Source organism: Carya illinoinensis, chromosome 15, assembly GCF_018687715.1.
Source record: "Carya illinoinensis cultivar Pawnee chromosome 15, C.illinoinensisPawnee_v1, whole genome shotgun sequence".
In the NCBI taxonomy this organism is placed as follows: domain Eukaryota; kingdom Viridiplantae; phylum Streptophyta; class Magnoliopsida; order Fagales; family Juglandaceae; genus Carya; species Carya illinoinensis.
In genome coordinates, this window is record NC_056766.1 from 24,655,979 (window position 1) to 24,665,574 (window position 9,596).

Sequence of the window (9,596 nt, forward strand, 5' to 3'; positions counted from 1 at the left end):
GTAGAAAGTTACAGTCAAAATATTAAAGTGGGTCCGGGTTGTTTCCAAGTACATTTCGAAGTTGAATTTCTTGTGGATTCCTTCTGTGATTTTTTTTCTTCCTTTTTTTTTTCTTTTTTTCTCTGGAAATTTTTCTTTTTAAATCTTCCATCCATATCTTCAGACCTTCCAGTCCATTCAAAATCTATTATCTTCTCAAATTTTAAAACAAAAGATATTCCCCATATATGTTGCTGAAAATTCAAAATTCTTGGCTTTCCAAATTATAGCTAAATTTAGAGCATTATAATGACATTGTTGAGCTGAACCCTACATTAATATTTTAGATCTCATTCTCAGCTTTCTAACACACCTAAACTTGCTTTATTCTGACTTCTAGAACTCTAGATGCAGGTTAAAAACTAAAATAGGGTTTGGGCTGCAATAAACTTCCAGACAGATTTTGACTTCTTTGTTTCTGCTAAATTTTGAGCTTCAAAATTGCATAAATGGGTTTTTTGATCTTCATAAAAGTTTTATTTCAATGTCTTAGCTTTCCAAAAAGACAAATGAAACCTAATACTAAGGTATGTAACTTCAATTAGAACCCAAAAACTGAACAATGTGCTGGTTTGACTAGACCAGACCAATTAGGATTTGCTCTCTAAGCCTAGCCCGATTTCTACCTCTTCACATCATCCAAATTCCAACTTAATTCAATAACTAAACACCTAAAAAATATAAAAAATTCTAAAGAATTAAATAAATGTAAAAAAAACCTAAAATTATAAACAAATGAGCTAAGAAAAATACAAAACACTATGAATCAAAACAATTAGGACTAAGAAAATGTGTGAAATAAATTTCCACATCATCTTTTTGGATCGGGTGCCACCCCCTCAGGTGCAGAAGCGGCTGAAAAATCCTTCTAGGGGTGAAGCCAAGTAGCTGATGGTGCGTCATGACTCACCCTATGAGACCTCCAAGAGTGCAGGCTTCCAGGACCAAGTAGTCCACGGGCAAAGGCAATTGGAGCCTATGCACATCAAATGCATTCTTCAGCTCCTTTGCGCACCCTCCTCCTCGAGGGGGGGGCTAGATGGAGATGTTTGTGTCCTTCGAAGACACTCTGAGGGAAGAAGTTGCCCATGAAGACACGGAGATGACTCAGGAGATGCATGTGTCTCTTGGGGCTTCCGGACTCCTATTGAAGAAGAGGCAAAAGAAGAAGAAGAAGACAAAGAGGAGGAGGAAGATAAAGAGGAACCAGAAATGAAGGACGAGGAAGAGATACCCCTAGAGGAGGGTGAGGAGCATGAGGCCACCTCTGTTGATCCCTCCACTGCCCCCTGGGTAGGCCTCCAAGGCTAGGGCTCCGACTTGGACCTTAATAATGCCAGTGCGACAGCTACCAACCAGATAGCCCAAAGGCTATGACCTGCCTTCACCCAGGTATGATTCTAAGTCTTTTTTCCCTCGTTAGTTCTTCGAATTCCTAAGTGTCCTATCCCTCCTCATTCTCCTTTCCTTCATTTTTGGCAGGCTATAGATTAATTAGCGGTGAGGGTAGGTGAGGAGCTCGGGGAGCTGTTTGAGGCTAACCAACAGCTTGCAATACTGGTATGTTATGGGCATCACAAGTTGAGGCCGGGGGTCTAGTGAAACAAGGAACTTGATGCTGAGCGCTAAGGACTTTTCGATGAGGTGGAGGACATGTAGGGGCGCATCTAAAGCTTAGAGAAGGACACCGCAAGGAGCGATTGCCAAAAGGAAGAGCTGAGGAGACAGCACCTTGAGGCTGAGGATGATGTTTACATGTTTTCTGCCTATAGCGAGTAGCTCGAGGTGACCCAGGCAGCAACCAAGCAAAACTTGGTCAGTCGAGAGGCCGAGCTAGTCCAAACCCAAGTAATGTTGAAGAATCTCTGATGGGACAACCTCAAGGCTTGCGAAAAACACACAAGGTAGATATCCTTGAGTTTCAAAACCATGATGGAGGCACAGCATTTAAGGGGGAGCTGTGGTGGGCCAAGGAGCAGGTCAGTGGACTGAAATAGGAGGTGTCAGAGAAGAACAAGAGCCTCTAGGCCCAAGACCTTACGATCACGAGCCTGAGTTCAAACCTTGAGGGCATAGGGCAGAATTCTGTAGGGATCAGTTCCTAGACCACGAATTCCATAGCCATTCGGGACATAGCTTAGTCATATGGCTATCGGGGGGGGGGGGGGGGAGGGCTCAAACAGCTACAAGAACAGTTGTTGGTGCATCCCGAGTTGTACTTGGGCACACTAAACTTGCAATCTCTTAAGCTGGATCCCTAGGCTTAGGCTTATTGCAAGAAGTTCAGGCAACCAGGGTACCCCCTTCCTACTAGGCAGTTCTGCCCAGCCTCCCTAAAGACAGGCTTGCGACCTTCATTCCTCTTCCCTTTTATTTTTTCAATGTACCTTGTAAAGAATGCACATTGTGCGCATAACTAATGAGAATCCATTTCGCTCCACATACATGTTTTACTTCTCGCCTTCCTTTTTTTTTTTTTTGTGTGCTTTGGAAGCAGGACGGGTCTTTGCTTGGGTTGGCAAGCCCTTAGCCCATAGCAAGTCTAGGAACTCTACTTTGATGCGAGTCTAAGGACTCGGCTTCGTTGGATGGGGGGGTCAGCAAGACCTTACCCTGCAGTGGGTCTAGGGACTTAACTTTGATGCGAGTTTAAGGACTTGGCTTTGTTGGATGTGGAGTCGGCAAGCCCTTACCTTGCAACAACTCAAGGGCCTCAACTTTGATGCAAGTCTTGGGACTCGACTCCATTGGATGGGGGTTTGGCAAGGCCATACCTTGCAAGTGAATCAAGGGACTCGACTTCGATGCTAGTGTAGGGACTTGGCTGTGTTGGAAGGGGGGTCGGCAGGTCTAGGAGACTTGGCCTTACCCCACAACGAGTCTAGGAACTCGACTTTAATGCAAGCCTAGGGACTCAGCTTTATTGGACGAGGGGTCGGCAAGGCCTTACCCCACAGCGAGTCTATGGACTCGACTTTGATGTGAGTCTAGGGACTCGGCTTTGTTGGACGGGGGTCGGCAAGGCCTTACCCCTTAGTGAGTCTATGGACTCAACTTCGATACAAGTCTAGGGACTCAGTTTTGTTGGACAGGGGTCGGCAAGGCCTTACCCCACAGCGAGTTGAAGGACCCGGCTCTATTAGACTGGGGGTCAGAATGGCCTTACCCTATAGCGAGTCTAGGGACTTGACTTCGATGTGAGTCTACAGACTTGGTTTTGTTGGACGGGGGGTCGGCAAGGCCTTACCCCGTAGCGAGTCTAGGGACTTAACTTTGTTAGACGGGGGGTCAGCAAGGCCTTACCTAGGAACGAGTTGAGGGACTCGGCTCCAATGGACAAGGGGTTAGCAAGGGCTTACCCCACAGCAAGTCTAGGGACTTGACTTTGATGTGAGTCTAGGGACTCGTCTTTATTGGATGGGGGGGTCAGCAAGGCCTTACCCCTCAACGAGTTAAGGGACTTGACTTTGGTTCGAGTCTAGGGACATGGTACGAGTCTAGGGACTTGCCTTTGTTTCCAATTCAGTCGACAGAGGGTTTAGGGCAACTATTTGCACATTCTCATTCGTAAGTTTGGATTTTCATACATGTGATTGCTCGCTGTCCTTACACAAAATATTTCTTCAAGTGTTCGATGTTCCATGGGTGGGGGAGCTCAAGTCCTTCGCTACTCTTGAGATGGTAGGAACTGGGCTGGTTATTGGTGGTTACCACATACGAGCCTTCCCATCATCAACCAAGCTTTCCTTCTTCAGGGGTAGTGACCTCTATTTGTTTCAACACTAGGTTGCCCACTCTAAAGAAGCATGGCCAAACTCGTTTGTTGAAATAATGTTCCACCTTTTTCTTGTTTCTCGTTGTTCATGTGGCCATCCCTTCCCTCCTCTCTTCCAGGAGATCCACTTCCTCTGCCAGTCTTGCATTGTTGGAGAATGTATCAAAGTGTTGTACACAGAACATAGGCATCCCAACTTCTACTATGGTTATTGCTTTGCTCCCCGTAAGTGACGGTGAATGGCATCTCTCTGGTGGGGATCTGAAAGGTCATTTGGTATGCCCAAAGCACACCCGAGAGTTCTTTGACCCATGCCCCTTTGTGCGCTCCGAGCTTCTTTTTGAGAGGGGAGAGGAGAGTTTTGTTGGTGGCCTCGACCTGGCCATTGGCTTGCGGGTGTCCTAGCGAAGAGTACTTTACTTTTCTCCCAAGCTTCACGCTCCATTCCCAGTAGTGTGAGTAGTCAAACTATTTTTTGTTCTCTGATATGAAGGCCTAGGGTATGCTAAACCTACATATTATCAATTTCCATAGGAATTTTGTGATGGTCCTGGAAGTGATGCTTGTTAACACCTCTGCTTCAACCCACTTCGTGAAGTAGTCAACTGCTACCATCACGAAGTTGGCTCCCCCTAGCCAACAAGAATGGGATGATTAGGTCCAGGGTGAAGGGCCATAGGGCAGTGATCGACATTAATTCCTCCGGTGGGATGTGCGGTACTGGCCCATGTTTTTGGCACTTCGGGCATTTCCTTGCAAATTCTTTGGAGTCTTTGAGGGAAAAGGGCCAATAGTACCCAGCTGGGGTGACCTTTAAGGCTAGGGCCCTTCCTCCTGTGTGGCTCCCATAAATACCCTTGTAAATCTTTGCTAGCACATACCACGCTTCGTTTGGTGACAAGCATCTAAGGAGGGGTTGGGAGAAGCCTCTCCTGTATAGGACTCCATCCAACAAGGTGAACCTGGCCACTCTGTTTCTAACCTTTCATGCCACCTCTGTATCACTAGGTAGCTTGCCCTCTTGCAAAAATTCCCTACTATCAGTCACCCATTTTATGGATGTTGAGGTGGCTATGAGTTGTTCACTTCCAATGGATGTGGCGTCCATTGTTCTAATCACTGTTTGTTCTTGGAGAGGGAGCACTTCCTACCCTGACATAGCTTTTACTAATCGTTTTGCCTTCTGGTTTTTCCCTCTTGAGACCTGCCGGATGCGAAAGTATCGGAATTGGCCGCGCTCATTGCAGATGAGTTGGAGGTACTTCTTCAACTTTTCCCCTTTCATCGTGAACTACCCTAGTACCTGGCTAATAACCACTTGGAGTCGGCTCTTATTTCCACCTCCTCGGCTCCCAGCACTTGAGCCACCATCATCCCTACCAAGAGTGCCTCATACCCAACCTCATTGTTGGTTGCTCTAAAGGCTAACTTGACTGCATAGTTGTGCTCCACCCCTTCCTTAGTTACTATGTGTACCTTGACGCCCCTACAAGCCTGGTAGGATGAGCCATCTACATAGACCCGCCAGGGTTTTCCCAGGGGTGTGGTCGGCGTCTCTTCTGTGAAGCTGGTGAATTCCATGATGAAGTTGGCCAACACTTGTCCCTTGATCATGGAATGGGGTTGGTACTCGATGTCGAATTTGCTGAGCTCAATCGCCCACTTGGTGTGCTAGCCTAATCTTTCTGGCTTTTGCAAAACATTTTTTAGGAGCAAATCGGTTAGTACCTTCAGTGGGTGGGCTTGGAAGTACAGCCTCAACCTTCTTGAAGCAACCACTAGTGCGAACAACAACATTTCGGTCCACGGGTATTGGCTTTGGCTTCTTGAAAGGCTCGGATCATGTAATAAACGAGTCTCTATCCTTGCTCCATGTATCTGACTAGCATTGCCAAGGTTGCATGCAAGAACACGGCCAGGTACATGGTCAAATCCTCTCCAGTCTTCATTTGGCTAAGGAGCAGGGGATGGGTTAGGTGCTTCTTCAGGTCAAAGAAGGCTTCTTCTCAAATCATATCCCAATCATGGGCCTTTCTTAAGACCATGAGAGGCACCAGTCAGTCGACTGAGCGATGAAGTGATTGAGGGCTGCCACCCTACTGGCTTGCCTCTAGATCTCGTGGAGGTTGCGGGGAGAGAGCATCTCTATTACCTCTTCATCCTTTTTGGGGTTTGCTTTGATCCCTCACTTGGAGACCATGAACCCCAAGAATTTCCTAGACTCTACCCCAAACGCACACTTTGTCGGGTTGAGCTTCATTTGGAATCTTCGGAGAACCAAGAAGGCTTCTTGAAGGTTTGGAGCTTAGCATTCTTTCCTTTCACTAGTAGGCCGTCCACTTACTCTTCCACGTTTTAGCCAATTTGTTGTTTGAACATTTGGTTGACAAACTGCTGTTAGGTAGCTCCGGTGTTCTTAAGGCCAAACGACATAGCTTCGTAGCAGTATAGCCCTCGATCCATGATGAAGGCTGTCTTTTCCTTGTCCTCCTGGCTCATTCTAATTTGATTGTATCCGAAGTAGGCATCCATGAAGTGGAGGAGGAGGTGCCCCATAGTCAAATCTACAATTACGTCGATGTAGAGCAGAGGGAAGCTATCCTTCAGGCAAGCTTTATTTAGGTCAATGAAATCAAAACACATTCACCACTTCTTGTTAGCCTTCTTCACCAGGACTACATTGGAGAGCCATTCTGGGTAGTGTACCTCTCAGATGAATCTTGTAGCCAAAAGGTGATCTACTTCTATGGCTATTGCCGTATATTTCTCCACGTTGAAGCTTCGCCATTTCTGCTTGACTTTATGGGCCATAGGGTCAACGCAGAGTTTGTGTTTAATGATGGAATTGTCTATCTCATGTATCTCCTCATGACTCCAAGTAAAGACATCTTGGTGCTCGATAAGGAGGCATTTTATGGCTTGCCTCAATTTAGGATCTAGCTTAGTCCCATCATGTTCAAGTCTGTCAAGCTATCTCCATCATGAAGGTGTTCCTAGGCCAGATTCCTCCCAGGAGGGCTACCAAAGTGATTTTCTTGTCTTGGTCATCGGTAGACATTTGCTCCATGTTGAAGTGGGCGAGGTATGACTTATGGCTTTCATTGTCTTGCTACTTCACTATTAGAAGGTACGCGGCTCATTTGGCCTGTCTTGAAATTTTAAAATATTTGGCTACAATGTTTCCTTTTCCTTCAACTCTTTGAGTTTTTTGGAAGTAAAGTCAGAAATGGTTAACTCTTGGGTAATTGATATACGTTTACGGAAAAACTTTTCCAAATGGCAAACAGTTTAGAATATATTATCATTGGATGCTTTTATATTTGTTGTCGTCTGGTTTGTTTAAAACGGCATATTATATTAATTTTTGGACTGTTTTGGCTGTGTTTTTATTACTTAAGCCGTTTTATGATTTTAAGTGTTTTATGGCATGCTTTGGCTTCCCTTTTTTTTTCATAAGTCAACTTTTTCTTTTCTTAAGTCAACTATGGAGTTGAATTGCTTTGACATCAATAAAGAAGCAAATTAGTTGAGATATTTATTTTGAGAAAAATCAATTGAATTGTGATAGTATTACCACAATTGGTAGGGTATAAAATCGTTATTATTATGATAAATTTAGATCCTTTTGAAGAAAAAACACAGTATTATAAGATTTGTTTTATTGATGGTATTTTATTAATGTGGATCCACTATACAAAGCTTCGACAAGGGAAATTGATATGGAATATATCGAGGGGAATGAGATTAAAATTCATAATTCAAGAGCCATGTATGAGGATACTCAATCTGGGGACTAGAGATCCTGAGATCTGGGTTCAATGGAAAAAATGAATTATATGATGGTCGTAAGAAATGCACTATTTTTTTATTTCTCATTCCTATGATGTGAGTGCATTTATCCTGTAATTTTGTGGAGGATGAATTTTTTTTTTTTAGAAACTCTTAATGAAATTCTGTAACTCTTATGAGTAGAGTGTAAGAATTACAAAAGCACCCTTGACAGATTTCATCTATGTGAGTGTGGGAGTGGGGCCGCTCTCTATGAGAATCAGGTTTATTTTCAAATATACTCATGAAATCGGTATAAACACAAGGTCGTAATGTGCTGGTTAATAAAACTTATGTCAACACCTGGGTTATTATGTATGAGTAATAATTCTTTATTGTTCTTAAGTAGTCATAGTTCAAGTCTGAGACCATTACTGACTCTAGAATAAAGATTATTATTTCACTAAGTGAGGATTCAATACAAAGCATACCTTCATATTACATAATGATCCATCCTAACTTGGGAATCTCTCTTTATATTTTTATTAATATGAGTGGGGGATTGTTGATACATTATAATAAAAATTTATTTTGTAACAATTATTGTATAAATTGCAACATTTGGGTTAAAGCATTAAGAGCATTTTTAATGGATTATGCAAGGATAATTTTGATGAATGTAAGATGAATTTAGATTTTGGTTATTCCATTTATATAAGTCTCCGCACATTGGAATAGCTATTTTTTTTATTATTATATAACAATAAAATAATATAAGATAAATTTAACTTTAGCTATTCACATCAAATCTCCACATGAATAATTATTTATTTATTATATAGTAATGAGTAATTAATAATTTAAAAAATATTTAATTTTTTTAATTATTAATTTAATTTATTTTATCATATTTTAATTATTAATTATTAGTTTATTTTATTTTATCACATTTTGCTATTTAATTTAAAGAAACTTATGGAAGTTTGTGGATGTAGATGGAGAAAAGAGAAAGAGTGTTATAAAAAATAATAAAATAAGATTTACTCTTTATACAATGTAGACCAAATTTAATCTTTTCTTTACCGATACTAGCTGAAAGTTACAAATTTTGTTAATAAATAATCCATTATAAGTATGTTTTATATCTAATAGTTAAAAAATATAATATATTTTGAAAATACATAATTCGGTGAGAATGCTCTAATATAGATTTTTATTTGCATGCCGTTGCAGATTTTCTTATATTAATATATTTTGTAATTATCTGGAAAGCTGTTTATAATAAATTTGATTGATTTAGTGTTGTAAGTTTTTATTCAGTAGGCATGCATTGCATTTATGGCTATTGAGGTGCTACTTTTCCATCTATGGCTTTAACTCATGTATATACGTTATCCTTCTTTTGATTGACGGAAAAATAGCTCCAGCTTGAGAAAGTATTTTCAACGTTTGATTGATTATGATTTTTTATGGTTTTGTTTTAAGGCTTAGCCATTTCCATTATTTCGTGCATTAACTATTACATAGTTTAATTCTTCGGTTACTTCATGGGCCGTTTTACAGTATAATTATCAGTAAGTTTTACTAGCCTATAAATAGGTGCTTTGGTTCAGTCAGACGGGTGTTTCCTTTTGTAGAGCTCAACCACTTGTATTAACAAATATGACATATAGTAGGACTTCTGGTTTAGTCAGCTTTAAGGTGTTCTAATTTCAGTTTTCTTTCTTTCTAGAAGGAAATAAAGATGCATTACGGAATGAATAATGATGATAACACATTGGCCGCACTCATATTAATAAAAATATGAGGATTTGGTATGTGTTAGGATATGTGAAGGTAGTGACGAGTATATAATAATCTAAGGTTGGGACGCACGACTCTATCGGTCAGAATCATGCGTCGGATTGTAGAAATAGAAGAACAAGATGAAGGTCTTAGTGTCTTAACCCTAAGGTGAATCATAGTTCTTCACTTTAAAAAATAAGACCCCAAAAGTTTTAGTATAGTAAATGGC